The 24,096-nt window shown below is 34.7% G+C and overlaps 1 protein-coding gene across 5 annotated transcripts in view; it reads left to right on the top strand.

The window, feature by feature from the left end:
• LOC135207272 (transcription factor hamlet-like) overlaps window positions 1-24,096 on the top strand; it is a 331,554-nt gene that overhangs the window by 193,549 nt on the left and 113,909 nt on the right. For all 5 annotated transcript variants that reach the window (XM_064238932.1, XM_064238931.1, XM_064238929.1 and 2 more), the window contains one exon: window positions 7,263-7,297. The gene's annotated coding sequence lies outside the window, so the exon portion shown is untranslated. The remainder of the gene's footprint in view (window positions 1-7,262; window positions 7,298-24,096) is intronic.

Here is a 24,096-nt window from a genome sequence, read left to right as displayed (position 1 = left end):
ACAAGAAAACTATAAACTTCGTTCTTGAGGGAAATCATGCGCTTCAAAAAGTCTTGCCAATAAATTGATAATTGTTTGATAATTAAGTTTAGCTCTGAAGTTATTGGGGGAGATGGAAAGCTCACAAAAAGAAAACAGGCTAAACACGCTTTTCAGCATTAACGCTGAGGCTACATCCCTCACGTTCGTTCTTCAATGACTGTACCACGTGGAAAGCACCACTTCTTGTCTTCTCTAGTTTCGTACAGTCATTCATCACTTTAGTAGAAAAGTATGGAGATTATTTTAGATTAGAGGTAATTTATTGAGTAAATTCATAAGTATACGTTTAAAAGTACGTACAATCGAGTACTTGTTTTTGTTAACATACATTATTGTTACAGAGTACAAGTGCACATAAGGAAACTTGCGCGCACCCCTTATGTATATATGAACGTTTCTATATATATATATTAATATTTTAAATTTTAAAATTTAATATATATATATATAAATACACCTATAATACATTAAACATTGACATACATACATACATATACTAATATATTTACACATACAAATAACATACATACTACATACATTACCATACATATATATATAGATATAATATCATTACACATATAACATTATACAATATACATACATACATACTAATACATACCATACATTATATTTAATACATACATCAATATATATTATATAATATATATATATATATATTATATGTATGTATGCATATATATACCATATGAAAGAGAGAGAGAGAGAGAGAGAGAGAGAGAGAGAGAGAGATAAGCAAAGGTGAAAGTAATGCTAATATATGTAGTTAACGTTAGTATGATAGTATTGCCAATGTTCTTCGATTTTATGAGAAGTCTGTATTACAGTTACTCTTTGCTTACTATAAATAATCTATCAAGATAGAAATATTGGGTGAAAGTCACGAAAAGATAATCTAAGATTAAGGTTGCCCTGTTTAACGAACTCGAATGGTCATTCGCACATCCATGTTTTTACGTTCTGTTCATCCTTATTTAGAAATCTTGAAAGTAAAGTTTTGTAACTTCAATCTTCCCATCTTTATTCACCTTGTTTGCCACTATTTTTTGATGCTCGATTCCTAATAAGGAGTCTCCTATTAAGAGACGTACTTTTCTCTTCCATCTGAAGCATAATAAATGACTTTTAATGACCTCAACAAATCAAGACTGAAGTGGAGCTCTCATCGTTCGGAAAGCCGGAATTTAATCTTCCACCTGAAAGTATGACTAAGACTGAGGGTTCGGTATTAGCGTTGACGGGTTTATAGCTTTACACAACATTCCAGCAGAGTGAACCAGTTCATTTCAAGTCATTTCGCTACCAAGCAACTGCCTTGATTATGAATCTGCAACTAAAAGTAAGATTTAATTAAGTAGCAGGCGGACAGCAATAACGCCTCTGTTAATTCGATTTAAACATGCATACTTCGTAAAAACACTGCTCTCAACAAACGTGCGTAGGGGTGAAAGCAAACAAACCGTGATTCACCTCATATTTATCTGTTTATTGCAGGCGGCTTAACCCATAAAAATTATCAGTAACGAAGCTCCTGCAGTTATTCTCTTAACAGCATAATAAAGCCGCTCTTAAAAGCAGGCTGGAGCTAGTTTTTAATACAGTCTGTCTTCGCAGCAATCCCAGATTATGTAAATGACCGAAGAGTCGCAGATGATGTCGTCATCACCGCCATCATTTAATGAAGTTCAGTGGCGAAGTTTGATGGAGGTTTTATTCATTCACAATATTGCTATTCGGGAGTAGAAAAGTTATTTCTAACGATCGGTGGTCTGACTTAATACTGAACTAAATAGAATTGATATCAGTCTATAATAAATAATATATCATAGACGAACATGACATTTTATTTTTCACCAGGAGAAAAAAAAAAATATTGTACAGTCAGTAAGGCTCAATTTGAGTCACTCGTAACTGGAATGCAGTGATGGTATTACAGGATACTGTTACCTAATAAAATGCAAAGGAAAGAAAAATTGCAATCACATGGACGAGCGATTTTCTATGAGTCAGTAACGTTGATCAAGTTAAATATTATAGGGAGAAAGATTTTTATTGTATATTTCCACCCAAAAAAGATTAGAAATATAATCGGCTTTTTATTATTGCCTTTGCATACTTTGCGTAATCGCTTTTATCTTTAGCTTAGTTTCAACAAATTTCGAGACTAGTCTATGCTGCCTAATAGGATATGGTTGTGGTCTTATTGAGAGAAATTTTCCGTGCAAACGTTAAAGAAAGCTTGTTAATGGTTCCTTATAAGTATTCCATGTATCACGTTCAGAAGGTATGCTGACAGAGTAAGCCGAGTTAATAGTCAATCATTATTTGCACTTGCACTGCTTGGAGAAATTGCTCTCTCAACAGTGGCAATATGGGCAACCTTCCGTAACGGCTAATAGTCATTGTTTATTTATATCTCTGTGGTGCATTAAATTTTGCCAAGAACAGGGCGATTAATGCGGGTATTGTACCGTATGGTGGAACTCGTTTTGTGACCCATTTTGAGGGATCAGGAATTAAAAACCTCTGTATGCTATTCAGAATCATCACCCCCTTGTAGTCCGGTGTGACGAAAGAGTACCTCTGCAGTTTTTAATATAAAATTCACTGAAGGATTTGATGTCCTTATTTAGCCTGCCGGTCCCTCTGTCGATTGTTAATAGAGTTATGTCAACAATAATGAACATAGTTTGATGAAACTCAAAGATAACTACCTCTTCATTCAAAATTTTTTTGAACACTGAAGACCTGATAGATATATATATAGATATATATATATCTATATATATATATATATATATATATATATATATATATGACTGATAAAAAATATTCTGTTACAACAGAATTCCATTTAATAAAAGGAGCCCAGAAAAACGCCAAAATATAGAGACTGCTATCTCCCTCTTCAGGTAGATGAATGAGAAAAGTTACCGAAAAGGTGGTATTTATACCAAGAGATCCATCCACAGGTAAGCCAATTTAGGTCACTCCCGCTGATAATCTTCCTTTAATCCTCTTAAGCGTTGGTTGAAAGAAAACTTTGTCAATGACGTCTGAATCCCATGCTCATTTTGAGATGTTCATTACCTGCCTCTGGATCTCTTGGTATAAATACCACTTATTCTGTAACTTTTCTCATTCATCTACCTGAAGAGGTTAATGTTGGTCTCGCTCTTAGCTTTTTGGTAACTTGCACCATTTTTGATGATTTTTCCCTTTCCAGTTTATTGGGGATAATTGAAATCCAAAGTTTCACAGTCGCTGTGCATATATTTTTAAGAGTTGAATGATTCATTCTTGAGTCGTACCGGAGGTTTGCTTGTTCCTGAGTGGTTTTATTTGTCAGCTTATAAGATGCTATTGTATGTGCCTCTCACTAATACATACATGCATACATACTACATATATATCTATATATATATATATATATGACGTCTGTAACGTTCAGTCTTCAGCAAGTAGTATATGGCGATAGATTGTCATTTCAATAAAAAGCTTTTGCGATCTTAATTTGTTCTTTCTGATCTACACTATAGTAAAAGAGGCTGAAAGTAGTAAGACATCGCCGTTTATTAAATAGTAGCTAGTTTATGGCACAAACCATGTTAGTGCGAACCTCCCAGAAATGTCCAAGTTTCTGAATTTGCTAAAAAGTTCCGATGAATAATGCTTAGTAGAATCCTGGTCTTTCCGAAGTTCACTATGGCTCTAAAATCTTCAAGAATCGAAGATGATCTTTGCTTTAACATAAGATTATATTATATAGTAGATATATATTATATATATGTATATATATATATATATAGATATATATATTAATATATATATATATGTATGTTGTATGTATTTATGTATGTAGTATGTTATGTATGATGTATGTTTATATGTTATATTTATATATATATATATATATAATATATATATATAAAGACACCCATGCAAACATGTATATGAGTGTATTCACATGCCTTTATGCAAAGTATATGATGGCATGCCATTAGATCAACAAGATTGTATGGTTAGGAATTTGACGAGTCATGGGACTAAAATATTTTAAGTGTTATTTTATGTAAACCGGGAAAAAATAGATATAGTTCTTAGTTAGATTTTAATGCGAGATTGTATTGACAGTGAATCCCGAAATGCTCATGGTAACTTAAAATGGAAACATTCTTGTAACTATGATTCAGTCATGTAATTTGATATTGAGAAACTGAATTTTTATTGAGCCAGTAGTTCTTACAGTGCTGCATATAAGCTTAAGGTACATTTAGTCGAATTCATCACTAAAAGATACTGAATGGAAAGTTTTAATAGACATTAGCGGTTTTTCTTAAATTTTCCTTCCTTCCATAAAATAAATTTAGGTTCTTAAACAACAACGTGCTCTTGGATTAGTACCAATTCTATTATTGATATCGCCACCTAAAACAAGGAGCCCTGTTAGATAAGCATCACCTCGCTTACCCAAGAAAGTAAACTTTCCTCTTAAATTTTCTGATGTTAGCTATACTCTGTATTGAAATGTGTATTCATCGGTATTTAATGTGGAGAACTTCTACATAAAAAAAATCTAGTTTTGTTTGAGATACTGATTCGGCATCTTTCACATTAACAGGATTAATTTATGTTACACATTGGAGAGAGAAATAAACAGTAACCTGGCCATTGCGAAAACTAATGAATATAAATAGTTGTAAAGATGGATATTTGTATTTGCTCCATTAAAATTTGACACAATTTCATGAAATATTAGCACACTAGCGAAGATTATTTTTGCCATTATAAATTTCATATCGCTATTATCAAGACCGCTGCCACCTCTGAGAATCATGTATCACGCTTTTCTCTGTAAACCATTTCTCATATTGACTCCTTCATGATGGACTAAGCAATCAGCTGCATTGTTACTTTCCTTCTCGTTATTCACTTTTTTAAACAGCTGACCTAATACTCTATTGTGGTAGCAAAGAGTGAACAGACAGTGCTGTACTAACAGTAAAACTTGCAGTAGACAGGTGTGAAATGGAAAACTATCGAACATGATCGTACATCATGTATGACTTGACAAATATTTGCGCAGACGCTACCGTGTTGCGAAAGTGTGGTAGATAAATGACACTTGCAAGTGTTTCATAACAAAATCGTGAATGTTTGTGCCTTCTGTTGGTAGTATTTTTATAGAATCGTTAACCTTATGGTAGTATGCTGCGGTCATAATGAAACGAGCAATTTACAAAATATTCAATAAACAACTGTGATTGAGAGCGAAGCCTGGATAATCAGTCGAACTATTCTTTTGGTATTGGCTTTGATCTAGGTACTATAGTGCCTCGTGGGTAGGTATTCTGATAATTATATATATATGTGTGTGTGTGTGTATATATATATATATATATATATATATATATATATACATATATAATATATATATATATATTATGTATATGTGTATTATAGATATATATATATATATATATATATATATATATATAATATATATATATAGAGAGAGAGAGGACGAGAGAGAGAGAGAGAGGATACGAGAGAGGGAGAGAGAGAGAGAGAGAGAGAGAGAGAGAGAGAGAGAGAGAGAATAATTTTTAAGTACAGTAACCCTTTTCACTAAAGAGCACAGTGGCTGCAGAATTAAATTAAAATAAACCAGTCTGTTGTTACGTTCACTCTCTTCCACAATGAGTTAATAAAAGAAAAACTACCTCCCCTACCCCATACACCATGTTTACATCTTCTGCAGAAATGCAGCTGCCGCTTAAACCCTGCTAAGCAATCTTACATACATCATATCGACATTAGCCTCAGCATGTGCTACACTGTTCTCTTTTGACTTGCCCTAATAAGAAACATATCGGTGCACTACGAGATAGCATACAGTAATAGACCTTGGGAGTTTCCATGGGATTTGTCCCACTCGAGATCAAAATTCCCTCTTTTGAAAATGATTGTTTGCTGTTCATATTCTGGATCTCCCGGTAATTCGTTCCAGAAGGCTGGATGATAGGAGGTTCATCGTTTAGAGATTTGAAAATTGTCGAGAGACAGCGAGGGGTGAAAGAGTTGACAGTTCCATTGATTATTCTGTACCATTTCAGTTTCATGATCCTCTTCATCGTGTTTATGGATATAATATGCCAATATGACCTACTATATAGTGTGTGCACATATTTATGGGTGATTACGAGGAAGTTTATTCGAAAAATATGAATTTTGATAAATACATTGAATTTTTTTTTTTTTTTCAAAATTAACCATGTGCTCTTGGTCCATAAAGATTACAAAGCTGATTATGCATAATGTATATCGCTTTACAACTGAAAATTTACCATCCGTTTAAGAGGGAATTCCCATGGAAATACCTTTAACCTGAGGAAATCCTGTTAATAAATGGGGAGCGTACATCTTTTGAAGCAACAGAGATAGAGAGAGCTGTGTTAGCACACAACCACATAAAAGACTCATGGATCAGCGATCAGCTCATAATAATCAAAGTTTTAATGCCCACCAGACTAGAAGGTCTGTTTAAAAGTCGAAGCACCCGAGAATGGCTTCAAGTAAACGGCGTTAAAGACCCAACTCCACTAAAACTGCCATTAACTCCAGGAAACAATAAGCGGTAGGTGTTAGCAAGTGCGACTGCGTGAGAGGATGAGGTAACAGGCCTGTTATTATAAGCATCTCGGGCGAAGTTTGAGGTAAAAAACAAAACCTCCAATATTTTAGACACGAGAGAGAGAGAGAGAGAGAGAGAGAGAATCACATGTAAAGTATAAAGATATTCTTATGGAAAGAAGAGAAAGGAGGAAAAGGAGAGGTAACAGGGTTAGGAAGGGTTGTTTTTTAGAAGCTTACAAAAATAAACCATTGATCAGTGGAGTATCTAGCTGGTCATCAGTTGGAACGTTAACAGCTTGCTTTTTCTATTCTGTTGGCATAAATATCATGAATTAGAATTATTACGAGGAATATTATCTGCTTCCAGTGATTATTATTTTTGTTTCTGTTATTGATGCTTTATGTACGTCTCTCTCTCTCTCTCTCTCTCTCTCTCTCTCTCTCTCTCTCTCTCTCTCTCTCTCTCTTCATTGTTTTCACATATCTAATTTTTTTAGTGTATTTTGATTGATTTGATTGAAATATCCGTTATAAATCTTCCCTAAATTTATTCTTGTCTTTTTCAGATGTACTGCACTACGTAAAGATACGCCGCAATATAGTAAGTCTGCTTTCCATATTCCATTTTCAGAATTATATGATCATTATGAAGTTAATGTACAGAAGTATTTGAATGAATTATCAAGAATTATTTAATTTTTACTGGTGGGAACATCGTAACATGAAGTTATGAAGTCTCTCAACGGGTATGTGATATAGTAAGTTAGTTTGCTAAAATGTTACAAATATGCCTGAGGAGTAATAGCGTGTTAATAGTGTAGAATACCGCTGATTTTCTCGCGAAAATCCTCCATTTTGCGATGACCGTATTGTTCCCTTGGCTGTGAGACATTTGGTGGTTGAATGTCCCAGCCATGGGAATTCGAGACATAGGTTCCTGTTTTTGGGTCGCGACAGGGAAGAAAATTTCATCCTCGCTTCAAGTCTCTGTGAGGATTGCAATATGCAACAGTTGTACATCTTTGTTAGGGAGGAGGGCCTCCTTAATAAATTAAAAATTTTACATATGTGCAACATATATAAGTATAAATAGCATATGTTAATAGATGATTATACAGTACACACACACACACACTATATATATATATATATATATATATATATACTATATAGATATATATATATATATATATATATATATATATTTAGATATGCCATATGAAACTAATTGTAAAGTTATTCATTTATTTATTTTTTAGTTTTTTCATTTTTTTTATTATGGTGTCAATAACCTAGCTGTTGTGACGCCAGTTTTAGTAGCTATAGTCTGTCAATCAATACATCTTTAACTCAGGTGATGCTCGCATTTTAAATTGAGGGAAAAGACTGTCTTTGAACACTTAAATTGGCGTGCATAATTTTCAACTAACCCAGTATGCAACTGTGACCGTTAGTTGGAATATTATCATTCACATGCTTTAAGTATTGATTATTATTGGACTTGGAAGACTGTATAAAATAACAAGGGAGAGAAAATCTCGTTAGAGTACGCTCGTTCTAGATATAATAGTATTTTTGAAATAATCGACAAAAACGCTATACATTACAAAATATCAGCTAGGTATCATATGTACGGCATATGTTTAGATACACAGATACACACAAACTCACCCACATAAACATTCAAACACACACACACTCATATATGTGTATGTGTGTGTGTGTGTGTGTGTGTGTGTTAAGCATACTTCAGCTGGTTAACAGCTCTCTTGGGGCTGGCACGAAGGATTAGATATTTTTACATGACAAGCAACCATTTGGTTACCTAGCAACGGAACCTACAGCTCATTGTGGGATCCGAACCACATTATATCGAGAAATGAATATCTAATTACCAGAAATAAATTCCACGTTGGCAGAGCGGCGAATCGAACTCTCTACTACCGAATCGGTAGGCGAGCATGTAACCCACTCATCCAACGAGTGACACACATTAATATATATATATATATATATATTATAGATATATTATACTATATATTATTATATATATATTATATATGTATACTCATGTATGTATTTGAAGAAGCCAGGTACTATGGTCGTACCTCTAAGTAAATGTGGGGATACGATCGCAATGCAAGTAAATTTTCGCTTTGTAATTTAATTTAAAATTATAGTTCTTGTAAAGGATTAGAGCTTTCGACCATCAACTGTGGTCTTGTTCACTAAAGTCACTTTAGTGATCAAGACCACAGTTGATGGTCGAAAGCTCTAATCCTTTACAAGAACACTATATATTTTAAATTACAAGAGAAAATTTACTTCATTGTGGATTGTATCCCCCATATATGTAGTATGTGTGTGTATGTGTGTATGTATATGTATATAATATAGAACATATTATAAATAGATAGATACATAGGTATTGTCAGTAAATACTATTGAAATTTATTCATCGCCGGAGCAGAAACGGCATTCCTGCACGATACAAAAAAGAAAAATCCCTATACTACTGAAGAGTCTTGCACTAACAAATGAACTAGTCATTGAAACTAGAAAAGGAAACGTAACGGAGATTCGGCCATAAAACTCGCTTAGAATGAAGACGTTTATGATCGAGTCGAGGGCGTCTAGACAAATTCTTTTGAAAGCGAGATTTCCCAAGATGCGCCAAAAGTCTTCGTTGGCCAGCTAGATTATTGCGCTCTTGTAGATAATACCTCTGTGGGTTTTTGTAATCTCGCTAAAGACCTATCATTGTTTCTTACTCACACACACACACACTATATATATATATATATATATATATATATATATATATATATATATATATATATATATATATATATATATATAGACAGGTGGATATTGTGTGTTTGCATGTATGAATGTATATAATTGTTAAGCATCCATACACATTTGTACTACGCATTACCAATAAAGAACCATTATAATTTTACTATACCGCTTGATACAACCAACGCCAATTTATGTGAAATATTTTTAAAGAAGTCACTTAAAATAAAGTTTATGGGAATATGCATACATAATTCATTCAATTTAATAAAGCACTAAATCACCCACTCTTCTATTTTGCTGATTCCGGTTGCTGCTTCACTGGCGAATTAAACTTGTATTATAATGTTGTCACGATGGAGTGATCTGATGATTTTTTGACTCCTAAATTGTTTCCATCTCATTGTTAATGTTGGTAAAAGGTTTGTTTTAGAACCAATAAAGTTATTCGGTAGCAAATGACGTTTAATATAAGAGGGTCTAGACAACAAATCCCCACCCTAAGGACTTGATGTGGTGTGCAGTAGTTAGTGGACGTCAGTGGACTGCGGAAAGTATACGCGATCAGTTCATTCATTACGCGTAGACCAGTGGTGTTATGCCAAGAAAATAAGATGCGGATACACTTTGTATTTTATTTATTAGGATGTTTTGAGTTACACTCTTTTGGTGAGAGAGAGAGAGAGAGAAGAGATGAGAAGAGGTTTGAGAAGAATTGGAGAGAGAGAGAGAGAGAGAGAGAGAGAGAGAGAGAGAGAACATCAATATCTATCATTATCATCTTATGTTATCAGATTTTTAATTGTTCTTTATCAGAAGGGTATTTTTCTTCTTTATGGGGACTACTTTTGCCACAGATTTCACTCTTTGCAAGGCAAACGACATTAAGGTAGCAGTTGTAAGGTCTTCATGGTTTTCCTATTCATTTTTGTATTTTATGTACGATGCATTCAAGGTTTATTGAATCTCTAAAATTAGTTTCTTCCAAAGTTGTAGAAAAGAATTTTGCAGTTTTTTCATTGTGGCTCTAGTGTGATATACTTTGTTTGGGTAATTATATGCAATTATAACTTTTTCTTGAAAAAATATTGACAATGCCTGAAATAAGAATTAGGGTATTCTTGTAATCTCTCTCTCTCTCTCTCTCTCTCTCTCTCTCTCTCTCTCTCTTCTAGATCTTTAACTTCACCTCTATTCAGGACTTGTTCTGCAGTAAAAGGATGGAAAATACAGATAGATTTCACCTTGCCTAGCGTCACGTCCCAGCGGTAGATTAAACGTCTACCATTCCTTGTAACTTCCCTCCCTGCCCTCAAACCCCCCGAGACTTTCCTCTTCTCTTCTATTTTCTTTCCTTTTGAGGTCTTGGGCTTTGTAATGGGAAGGGCGTGGTTACAGAGAAGAATAAGTAATGAAAGCGTTTCGAGGGTGACATTGGGTGGAATACAAAAACACTTCGTTAAGGGAAAGGATGAAGGAATGAAGGACTAATGGATGATGAAGTTGAGAACTGGGAGGACTGAGTGATGGGTGAAAGAGGAGTGGAAGAAGGAAGGGAAGTAATCGTAAAGGAAGAGGAATCGTTGATGGAGAGGCAGGAAAGAATACTTTAAAGAGAAATATATTTTATACAATAAACGGTAAAAATAATGAAGACGAACGTGAATAAGAGAAAAGGAAACGGGAACTGATAGTTCAAAGAGGGAAAACAATGTACAGAATATAAATTGAGTGAAATGAGGAGCGTCAGATTAAGAGTGAACCTGTGACGTGTTAGGTCAACTTAGCAGGAAGCCCTTCCCTAAAATAAATTCGTCATACCTTTGACAGGTATGGGATCCTTGTGCAATGAATTAATTAGGTTAAGAGAAAGTTAATACTTTACTTGTTTGGTGAGTGCTGCCACTTCAGGCGCTTTTTAGCTTTGAAAAAATTATATTTTTGCAAGGTCAGATCATTATAAAATTACAACTTATATGTTTTCAAACAAAAGAATTCGTTATTCAGACACCTAAAATAAAAATCCTACCGAATATGCACAATTTTAATGACGTAATTTATTTTAGTACTACCTAAGAAAATAAATAAAAAGCTTGGTTATATTCTTTTCTAATCTATTTGTAATTAGTTAAACACAATGGCAGTCATTTAAGTCGTGCTGAGGATACGATTGTAAACAGATCCGAGTTCCGCCATTCATCATGCGAAGCGTCAATAAAAAAAGTTCCTCATGGCTAAACAGGGGAACAGATAATATCATCACGCACAGTAGCACGAAATCTTCACAGTGGAAAATGTAATTAATAATACAGAACCAATTAGTCTGGTGTGAAGGGTTACGTAATGTGCCGTCGTGAGGATGTCGAGGGCAATTACTTGCCCTATAATAACAGCCCATCAATGTAAAACGTGACTCCTACAGAGCCCCCGAGTATGATGAGGCATAGGATTAATAATGTTTTATGAAAGGGTTACTCATTGTGAAGGACTCCTGTCACTTTCCCTCGTATTTTGACTAGATTTTAAAACTCTTTATGACCATGAAATATTTGTGATGCACTGTTACTTCTTTTGTTTTAGCCAGTGCATTTTACTTTTACGGCTTTTCTCTTGAATCAGTAGTAGACAGACATAACTCCGTGAAAGAAATATTTAAATTTTCTTTCTACAAACTATTCCAGGTCGTCAGTATTCATAGGACAAACTGAACGTTTGGTGATGACTTTTTAAAACATTTCATTGATATCCGTGATCACTCAAACGTGTCATGTAAGTTAGGACTGAGAATACCAGGCTTCAAATGCTTAGTGACTTACAAAGTGACTTACAACTGTGATCACTGACTTTTCGAAGACAGAATTTCATCCTCAAGACTAAGATCGTATTTAAAAACTGTATTGCTTTTATTTATTTCTGTGATTGGTAATACGGTTATATGACCAAAGTTCATATAATCTTTAATAAACTCCAGATAACCATTTGAACGGTGAAAATGTTTGAGACGGCATCTTTCAGTACAATATTGTTTTAGTTTAAGTATAGACGTTTTTAAAGAAAATTCATTCGCCGTATTTAGGCAGTTTTACAGTGTCATTGTTCCTTGTTGAGACAAATCAATCAGATACGGTTTCACAAAATTTTTACTTTTTTTTTTCAATTACGCCAAAGGTTACAAATTTTCTTTTCGCTCTACTTTCGCTCAGATAAAATAAATATAAAAATTGAAATCTTTCAAGTTTCTTTTCTTTCCGGTTCCTTCGGATTTTAAAAATTTACTCTTCATATTATTCATTAAGACAGTTTCTCATTTTCTTTGTCTGATGATGACCGAGAAATTCTTTTATATATTATCTTGCCTTTCGTTTTTCCTTTAGTTAGGTCGTTTTTCAGTGACGGTTAGTCTAGTCTTAGATGTCAGTATGCAACTCACATCACTCTCTATGATATTTTTTTTAGTTTTTGTCTTGTCTCGTTCTTTTCAAAATGTTCATCCTATTTCTTAGTTTCCGTCTTTCTACTGTTGTACCATCGCGCATCTAACTTCTTCGTCTATTCCAAATACTCTTCCTTATTTTCCACCATTTTTTCCCTTGTTCTTTTTCTGTTTCATCCTCTGTCGTGAATATTCTGTTCATTTCTTCAGTGAGTATGGTCGTTTTCATTCTTTTCTTATATCTTCATCTTTCTTTAGTCTTCTTTTTTGCGTTCTGGCCATTTTTTTTTTTAATTTTTAGTTTGTTTCTAAGTTTCCCATTCTCTATCTTTGCTCATGTTTCCCTCATTATTCTCCATTCATTTCGTCCCTTCCAAAATTTTTCGTCTTCTTTTGGATCTTGGGAGCAGCTGCTGCTTCTCCTGCTGCCCCTGTTATTCCCCTGTGAGTCCGCCTGGCCTGGAGCGACATCTTACATTAGCCAGAGTGATAGTAACCAAGATGGAACTGGGCTACCACAGACTTTATCTTGTGTTTCATGATGGTGCATGGCAGCAGGCGCTCGCTCGAGTCTCGTGATCCGGTTGAGGTATATATCGCTTCTTATGATCGGAGTGCTCGTCGATGAGATACGCTGTCCCTTTGTGGCTCTTACTTATAAACATCACGTTGAATTTCTTACTTCAGTCTATTCATCATCTAATCTAATATAGTACATGTTCAATCTTTGTTTTGGTGCACACACACAGAGAGAGAGAGATAGAGAGAGAGAGCCCAGCTATTCAAACTCTGCAAAACTCGTTTTATTTCGTAGTAAGTCACTAAACGGCACTCGAAATTTATGACTGATCGTAAGAATTCATCTCTCTCATCTTTTCATCTAGTCTTGTAGTCACAGGAACAAGTTGCGTCCATTATATACATTTTGTTTTTTTTCATGCATCTGTGACCTGTGCTTTCCACTGGTCAGATTGCCTTATCAATAACTTGAAAATATGAGAATTCTCTCTCTCTCTCTCTCTCTCTCTCTCTCTCTCTCTCTCTCTCTCTCTCTCTCTCTCTCTCTCTCTCTCCTTCTCGTTGGTCATCAGTATAGTGTAGTTAAGTAACGTACAGATAATACATAGGTATCCAATGTAGTACGAAGTCACATGCTTGAGAATATCACAAAATCCACGTAAGAAAGTGGGTAGAAACCGGGCTTTGAACAGGTACTTTCTTAGTTTATTCTACATTTTAAAGTTCACACTGAATACAAGAGAAATTGACGGGGCTTTATATACAAAAACAGAACGGGGCAGGGTTACAATGTTATTTTCGGTAACGTGTTCTTTAAGCAAAAACGACAAGGAAAGAGGTTCAAGGGACAATCCAGGGTGAAGATTTACATTCCTTGATGCGGCTTCAATAGAAATGGACTTCAAAAGATTCCTTTTGGGTGATCGTTAACCTGGTAGAGTATCGAGGAATTATCCCAGTTAATCGCATGGCCTGTCATAAACCAATGATCCACAATACAATTATTTGTTAAACCTCTTGAAATGGCGTATTTGTGCTGATAGTATCTCAATTTTAGGTCTTTTGATGTTTAACAAGTATAGATCTTATTTTATTCTAATTAAGGGATGCTTTATACAATATTGTTTGAATTGGGCGAGCTATTCTTAATTAGTTTATTTCTTAAAATATTATAATTAAGTACTAAGTTAATATATATGGTTAAAATTTTAAATTGGTTACAGCAGGATTGAAATTACGATGAAATGGTAAACAGAATATTTTAAGTTTTCTGTTACCTCTGGCTGGAATGTACTAAGTCTTTTTTGCTTTATTTTTACAAAGTTCCAAAAAATATGGAGGGTAACATAATGAATCTCCTATTTTATCAGTAATTTTATACTAGTCTTCCAAAAATTCAGGACTACAATTTCTAAGAGCTCATAAGATAACGTAATGGATATATATATATATATATATATATATATATATATATATAGTATATATATATATGTATGTATGATGTATGTATTTATTATGGTATGTTAGTATATGTATGTAGATACACACACACACACACATATATATATACACACACACTATTGTGAGAATAGTGATTTTTATTGGTATCTGGGCTGTTGTAGGCACCAGATGAGTTTGGAGACCGGGACCTTCTAGGATGGAAATTGTAAAAGATTAGGAAAGAAGTGAGGGGAGTTTTGTGTTAGTTAAAGCATAGGTAGTATAATATATTTATATATATATATATATATATATATATATATATATATATATATATATATACATATATATATATATATATATATATGATATATATATAATATATATATATATATTTATATAGATATATATATATATATATATAATATATATATATATATAAATACAGGAATCATGTGAAACATTTATGAAAATTATGCTCTTTTAAAATTCGACAATTGCATTAATATAAATAGGTGTTTGTCAATGATACTTTAAAAGAGATTCTACGAATATCACAATTTTAGGAACCAAAACTTCTGTTTAGGTAATTTCAGAGGTTTTAAAAGATTGAATCTACTTCACAGGTTTGTTATTTTCACCTCCTTCCAGTGAAATAGTTGTTGCTTGTCTTTCACTTTTCGTGATCAATCAGTCAGTCAATCAAGCAGCAGAGAGAGAGAGAGAGAGAGAGAGAGAGAGAGAGAGAGAGAGAGAGAGAGAGAATATTTTGGGGGTCTAGAATACCGAAGAAATGAGATAGGTGGTTCATATAATTTCAGAAAATGTTATTGATAATTGTATATTATAGTACATGTCTTCAGAGCAGATAGAGCATATCCTTGACATTAAATCACCTAATAAAATGAGAGCATATCCATTTCATTAAATCACTTAATAAAATGCTTCCCTTATTTTATTAGAATATCTTTATAAAATCTGTCTTTCCTCCTCCTCCTCCTCTCTCTTGTGTCAAGATGCCTTCTAGATTTAGGTGATACTGCAAAACTAAACTAGCTTTTAAGTGGAGGTCTCAAGAACTCGTATGAAAAACTATAAATAATTTATCTTATGAAGGGGAGAAATCCAATAATTTATGAGTCGGCAGGCATGAGTAGTAAAAAAAGGAGGAACAGTGCAAAGGCACCGAAATAGTGTTGGGGAGCGGGGTTGGGGGTGTTGGTGCTAGGCATCTGAATAGGTAGACTATGCAGGCCCTGCAACACTCGAGAGTTCTTCAAACCACTGTTGCCTAGTGCTCCCACCTTCCGTCACATTCCGTTTTCTTTGGCCATCAAATTCGATCACTTTTCTGTCTTCATCCAGAAACTCCTTGGATTGGTTTCTTATCTGCATTAAAATCACCAAAAAGCATGCGCGAACATCCCTCAGGTCATTACCAGAAACCTCCCTGGCAGATGGAATAAGAGGAAAACCCTAAAATGCGCGTGATAATATCCAATAATGGAGCGGTAATGATAGAATCTGTAGCCTCGGGAAGGTCACGAAGCGCCGCGGAGAAAACCCGCCCTTACTCTCTTTCTCTCCTCGTCTCCCCCACCTTCATACCTCCCTTTCGCCAGACTACTAAAAGTATCCGAGGAAGGAATGGGGCTTTTACCGGTGTGCTTTTAAATCTCTCTCTCTCTCTCTCTCTCTCTCTCTCTCTCTCTCTCTCTCTCTCTCTCTTGCTTGGTTTTGATGACTAATTATTAAAACTTGAGAATAAATGCTGTTCCGTGGAGAAGAGTAATTTTTTCTTATCTTACATTCAGTGATTATTTATGTACAATTTCAGAATTCTCAAAACTGAATCTGCTCCAGCTATTGCTTCTCAGTCAAGATGCAAATTAAAAATGGTAATTTGAAACTAATTATGTTGGAAGTTAGGACTCTAATGTCTGTATTATATTACATTAATTTACAGGCTCTTATTATGCTAATGAAAAAGAACAAGTGGGAGTTGCATCATCGTTCATGAATAACCCATCTTTAAGAGAACGTGCTTCCTTAGGGGCCTCCGAAGACAATTAACGAACACGATCACTCCAGTTCATTAGGCCTGATCAATTGTTATTGTACAGAGTTTGCAGGTATATAACTATTTCTATGTGTTATTACAACTTGACACTTAGTATTGGGTTACATCATTACTACTCCAGCAAGTCGAAATACCATTTAGTTTTACACACACACACACACACACACACACACACACACACACACACACACACACACACACACACACACACTTATAGTTTAAACGAATGATGTCTAAATACTTTATACTAAAATCTCTTAAAATGAAATGGATCTTTATCAGTTCTGAAATGTTTGGTTGCCAGTAATTTTGTTTTTAGATTCTTTTTTTATAAACTCATCGCCCTGTTTACAGCAAGCGTAAATCGAATTAAAATATTTATAATCGCTCATTTGCGTTCTTATTTCCAATAGATTTGTCTAATTTAGAGATATCCTTTGATGAAGTATTAATAACCACTAGTTTTTTGAATGATCCCCAACTAAGAGTAATTTTGTAGCCTGACAATAAACAAACAGGGTTTAATAGATTAGATTTCATAAGAAGAGCACTCGAAACCTCCGTAAGTAAGATCAGTTATTTGCGAGTTTTTCATTGAAGAAGTTCTTACGGTTTCAGTTTGGTTTTGAATTCTAAATCGTTCCCGTACCTACTCGATGGCTACTTGACGAACCCTGAGATTGACTGACGGGAGAATTCATCATCATAATATATTAATAATTTCATCTCGCATGCAACGGCAGTTTATTAAAGGCTAGCGAAAATGTATCACTTCATTATTTAAATGATATTACACCAATGAAATAGTGTAAAGAAATAATGATTTACATTTCGATTAGCACAATTCTTCAAAATGTATAAATAGTTGCAAACAGTCTTCTTCTCTTCTTCTTCTTCTTCTTCTTCTTCTTCTTCTTCTTCTTCTTCTTCTTCTTATTTTTTTTAAGTATCAAAACCCAGTGCTTGGCTTTATGCCTGAATCACATATTACATCTCAATAATTATCAAAAGTTTGATGGCATTTGTCACAAGTGCTAGCCAACATCAGTGCTTGACAAGTTACTTTTGCGTGTATACTTTGCATTAACTGTACACAATATGATTGCGGTCCACTGTAAGAGAATGTAATGCACAAAGATATAGAATTCACCGACGCTCTCCCCCCCATTCTCTCTCTCTCTCTCTCTCTCTCTCTTCGTAACCGTGTTTCTTTCTTGCTTTCTTAGGCATGTGGGCGTCTGTAGACGCTTGCCTGTTTATGTGCATACTTGGCCATGGAAATGATAAGCCATCTCAGGTAATTACAGTATTTCTCAAGACGTTTTCCTCTGGTCCGCGTCACATATATTTAAAGCCCATCGGCTTATCAGGGTATTCTTCCATTAGTCTTTGCGGCAATGGATTTATTTACTTAAGCAAGTTTAATTGTTGTGTGCTTTATAGCTCTGACCGCTGTCTTTCTCGATCATGTACAGGGTCGGAGGAATTTCTGTTTCTTCGATCTGGTGTTTGTTTGACCTTTGCATGATAACATTATTCGTTACTTCATGTGTATTTTTCCCTCTTAATCTTACCTAAATGAAAACAACGTACTTTTTTCAGAGTGGTTAAGAAGGGTGGGGTTTTCTTGTATACATTACTTCACTGATGTATTTCACCAGTTTTCTTTGTGAACTATATATGCATTTCATAATTTCATAATGCATTCGTATCTATTGACTGTTGCAACTCATGTGGTAAAAAGATATCACTACAATAATGTTTTTATACCCGGTTGAAGTTCCACGCTGGACGAGTGGTTTTCGAGCTAGGCTGCCAGTCCGGTGGTCCCAGGTTCGATTCCCGGCTCGGTCAACGCGGAATCAGAGAAATTTATTTCTGGTGATAGAAGTTCATTTCTCGATATAGTGTGGTTCGGATCCCACAATAAGCTGTAGGTCCGTTGCTTAGGTAACCAATTGGTTCCTAGCCACGTAAAAATATCTAATCCTTCGGGCCAGCCTAGGAGAGCTGTTAATCAGCTCAGTGGTCTGGTAAAACTAAGATATACTTAACTTATACCCGGTTGACTCTCGATGTTTTCTTTTTATTAGTAATAGTTATTTTGATAATAATAATGAAAGAAGTAATAGTAGATATTCACAATACCATACTACTTAATATAAGATAATTCCGATTACATTACAACTATTATTCTATTACTACTGAAATCAACAGCAGTTTACAGCTCTTGGATTTTGTTATAAATTTCCATAATGTCACGAGTTTCATTTATATTGAGTGTACCATGTTCCAGTTATGATTATTCAGCTGTCTCTTGAAAGTGTAGTTTTCATAGTGCTGGATGTTGGCAAACTCGTATATCAGGTTACGTTTTGTCTTTACATACTGATTTATATATGGGTTTTCTAAATAGATTGAATTTAGTTCCTCGCCATCATCAACACTTATAGCAATATGAATAACAGCAGCATCCCATAGACAATAATTAAAACACTGACTAGATCCCAAGATTGAAAAACTATGAAGCTCATAAAAAAAAAACCAAAATTTGTATTTACTTGAATTACCCCATAAAAAGCGTTCCTGTAAAGGTATCCTACAATAGACTATGTGAGGATATCCGTAAAAAGGTTTTAATAAAAGAATGGTTGAAGAAGAAAAAGGAAGCTCGTGATATCTAGTGACTAAAACATAGCTTGGTTTTGAAAGGTGAACCATTCCAACACAATGCTCTCATTAGAGCCATATTCTTGGACAAGGACAGCAGACGTAGTGTGGGCCAGTGTTGTACAGGTTTTATGCAAAGTCTTGGGTCCTTTTCTGGGGATCTGATGAGATTTGTTTAGTTGCAGAAGTCAAACGGAAAGAACAGACGAGAGAGAGAGAGAGAGAGAGAGAGAAGAGAGAGAGAGAGAGAGAGAGAGATCGTTCGGGTCTTTATTTGAATAACTGCAGCCACGCTGTTTCTTTTTATTGTTAGCGTTTTCTAACCATACCCCTACCCCTACCCACAAACCTTATTCATAAAGGATTTCCGTCACAATGATGTAAGCGCCTTAGTTTTACAATCCCTCACCCCATCTCCTTTTTAGCAGGGTCAAGGAATGAGCTTTCTTGAGGTAATGGAATATCGTTGATACTCTTTAAACCTTTGATTAAATCGTTTTTGCACATGTGGGAAAGAAAAACAAATAAATTACAAGTGTAATGTTAAACTTCTATAAAAAACAAGAGTATTTTATTCATAGGTTCTACGAGGGTAAAATGAATAACCTATGACAAAAGGAAATAGGTTGAAATGGTAAAACCTGGTTAAAATTAATTATTAATTAGTTGCTAGAAAACAAGTGTGAATAATAATTACACAAAAGTAGTGCAGTGTGTGTGTATGTTTGTTTGTATGTATGTGTTTTAGATAACTTCCAGCGGAGATACAGACCTAACATTGTGGAGGAGAGGAGACATTTCTATAAACAAAGACAACGTTATGATGGACAATTTTCAGGTTGCTAAGGGATTAATTTAACACTACCTGGTGTAAGGAATTTGAGTGTGACATCGGAGGCGACCCACACGTAGGTCTCACACTTATTAGTAATTAGTAGATACATATATCAACTACACAAATTTTTATGAAGGAACGAGATACTGAGCCTCCCGCTTCATATAGAAGTATAAGGAGCAATGGCCAGGTCTGTCATTGAGGGGTAGGTCTTGCCCAACAGAATTCCATATAAAAAAAGTATTCTGGACTTCCTTACACAGTTACAGAATTTATATTTTACATCTACGAAAATAGCTTAGTTTTCACGCCAAATTATGTTATTGTGGGTGTCTTCATTTCATCAATTAAAGCTCCAAAAAGAGTCAAGGCTTTGATTTCTATCATTTTTAAGCAACTGCATTATAAGCGAAAAATGTTTTATTCAGATGGTTATATTTTAGAATGGTACAACATAGCAGCCTAGATTAAATTTGCCGCTATGAACTTGCCTCTGAGTGCTTTCTTGTGCACTTGAAAATTGAAGCTGTCAGGTTCTTAACGCATAATTATTAGTAATTAAGCTTTCACTTCAGAATTTTACTAACTTTTATTACCTCTTCGGAATGCTTTGGTTACTTCCATTTGGAATTGAATTTTATGTCTTAAGTGCGAGTACATACATACGCCCGCGCGCACATAAATGTGTGTGTGTATAATTCATCTAGTAGAATAATTATAACACGATAGTGCTAACATTTAAAGGTGCTGAACTACAAGACCAGGTATAAAGATGGTCTTCATGGAAGTTGAAATTAAATTGTCGGTTATGAATTAAAAGGATAAGTTTGAAAATTGAACAAGTTAAATAGTCTGATAGTAAATGTTTTTGAATAGAGGGTGGTAAAATTGCAAGGCCATTAAATGAAATGAAGTTAATGAAAAAAGTAAAGGGTGATGAAAAGTTGTTGGGTTTGCGCGACGAATGTGAGGGGATAGATGTGAAAGAAGGAAATTCCCTTTTGAAAATCTTGAGTAGATGAGGAGAGAGTGTGCTAAGAAGTACTTGGTGTCCATTGACGGATCATAGAAATTTGAGAACACATGGGACCTAACGATCTGGAAGTGAAAGAATTCAAGGGGGAGAAAGGTGACTGTGTGACAGTGGCTCAAGTCTTCTGATGCTCTGTTTAATTGTACTGAACTTAGTTAAGTTTGTGAAATATTTTCCACCTTTGATACGACGACTGCTCTTGATATTTGCGCCTGGATGAATAGTGGCAACGATGCTCACATCGGTATCAACCGGAGCTGGATTCATTTTCCAGGCGGTGCAGAGCAGAATAGGCATAGCCCAATGAAGTTTTATCGAACGTATGTGGACCTCAGTAGTGAATTAAGTACCTGGTATAAACTGATTTCTGTGATTTATAGCTAGCGTGTAGTATGTCATGGAGCTAAACAGCTCAGCCAGAAATATTACACGAGAGTGGAAGGATACCAGTGTATTGAAGTTACAGTCCCTAAGGATAACAGACAATCGTACATATTAAACGCGCTCGCGTACACACACACATTCTATATATATATATATATATATATATATATATATATATATATATATATATATATATATTATATATATATATATCGTTATCGTCTTATTTTCAAAACGCAATTACTTGGGTAGACGAGACTTTAAATACTTGAATCTTGGTGCACTTATGCGCTTATTATATACGTAAAAAAATGACAGACAATCGTAATGACTTTCAACCATCTCTCTCTCTCTCTCTCTCTCTCTCTCTCTTCTCTCTCTCTCTCTCTCTCTCTCTCATACCCCACTAGATTTTATTCAAATGCTCTTCGAAATGAGAATGCCTTAAACCTAACATGCAAGAACACGATTCAGTGTTGCTTCTCAAAAAAAAAAAAAAAAAAAAAAAAAAAAAAAAAAAAAAAAAAAAAAAAAAAAACCTCCTCCCGTTTCACCGGCAGGCAATGAATCTTCGAGTGAATTTTGGTTGGTGAGAATGAGAGGGATGCAAGTTTTCTATTTTCCTTCAAGTACAATTATCTTTGCTCAATGAAGCTTGAAAGAGCGTACTTCGTTTGTCAGAGTAAATTTCGGATATTGCTGAAAATTAGAGTAGGGATTGAAAAACTTCGACTCGATAGTCGGAGAAAATGGTTCTATATGGGGTTTTCCTTGTTCACGTGCAGTGTGTGTTGTTTTTTACTTGCATGTTTTGCAAAAGGCGAACAGCTGCTCTTTACTTTCCCTAAAATAGTCTCCCGGTGATCCTTACTGAAAAAATATCTCCTTTTAAATTCAAGGTAACTTAATCACTATCACTTTATCTGACTCTTCCCAGCCGAAATGGTGGAATATTATGTTTACAGATTTTTTTATTTCGGGTATGGTCCCACAAATAACTTGATCATTTTAAAGCGTGCTGAAAAGGAAATGTCTCCCTATCGGTTAAAGGAGAGAGAGAGAGAGAGAGAGAGAGAGAGAGAGAGAGAGAGAGAGAGAGAGAGAGAGAGAGAGAGGCAGTTTTGCGAAGGAAGTGGCCAGTATCTAAGGGCAGAACAACCGTTGAAGTAAAACATTCCTATGCTTTTTCGTACAAAATTATCTAATGTTTTGCAACTTGAAGCCTATTTACAAATGACAGCATATTTACACAAAAGCGTAGAATTGTTACTGCTCTCCTTATGTTGCGATATTGCCTTGAATCGCAGGTCAGCTGTAATTAAAAAGTAAGTTATTGCCCATTCTTGAACTTTTAAAATCTCTTTCGTATTACGTGAACTTCGGAAAATTTTTAGCAAGAGTTCTAACAATGAGCGTTTATTTTTCTCGAAACCAAGAATGAGAGCCACATTATAATATAGCCGTTAAAGTTCACCCCATCAGGTATTTCAACGCGACAATGGCTTCACCTTTCATTATGCATAACTGGCAAGTAACTGGCACTTACTTAACCTTCAAGCAACTCATTAGCCTATGATTATTATCATTATCTGGCCTTTTTACCATTTCACTGACGGCGATATAATTATTTACATACTCTGACGACAACAATCCCGGCATTGTGCGAACTCTGTCACCGTTGTCATATCCAGAGAAAGATTTTTTTCCTTCCTTTTTTTTCCCTACTTAGAATAACCTCTTTTATAAAAGGATTAGCCTGACAACATCTTCGGTTCACCGAGTAAAGCACAAACAGAATGTCGGCTTATTCTCAGAAAGGATGACTTGGCCGATCGCTTGAACAAGAAGTTCAGTTCTCTATTTTTTTTTTGGGCCACTATTTTCACTTCTCTTTTCCAAACTGTTTATGATTCACCGTGATGAAGTAGTTAAATCACGTGTATGAAAAACAAAATCGAATCAAGGCATTTAAATTGAAAGGTCAACATGAATAAATAAAGAAGTAAATATATGAATAGCAACGCCAAGGCTTTTGTTAAGTATGATGAATATATACTACCAATAAATGTAAACACTTAGTAACTAAAGTTATTTGCTGGCATTCATATCAAAAGAAAGATGTATGATTTGTAGAAAGATAAGAATTATATACATACATACATGCACATTCATTTGTCATTCTTCTAATATTTGTTATCTACTCCTAA

This window comes from Macrobrachium nipponense, chromosome 32 (assembly GCF_015104395.2).
Source record: "Macrobrachium nipponense isolate FS-2020 chromosome 32, ASM1510439v2, whole genome shotgun sequence".
Lineage (NCBI taxonomy): Eukaryota > Metazoa > Arthropoda > Malacostraca > Decapoda > Palaemonidae > Macrobrachium > Macrobrachium nipponense.
Note: the sequence above shows the minus strand (reverse complement) of the source record. Positions and strands in the feature narration are given on the sequence as shown.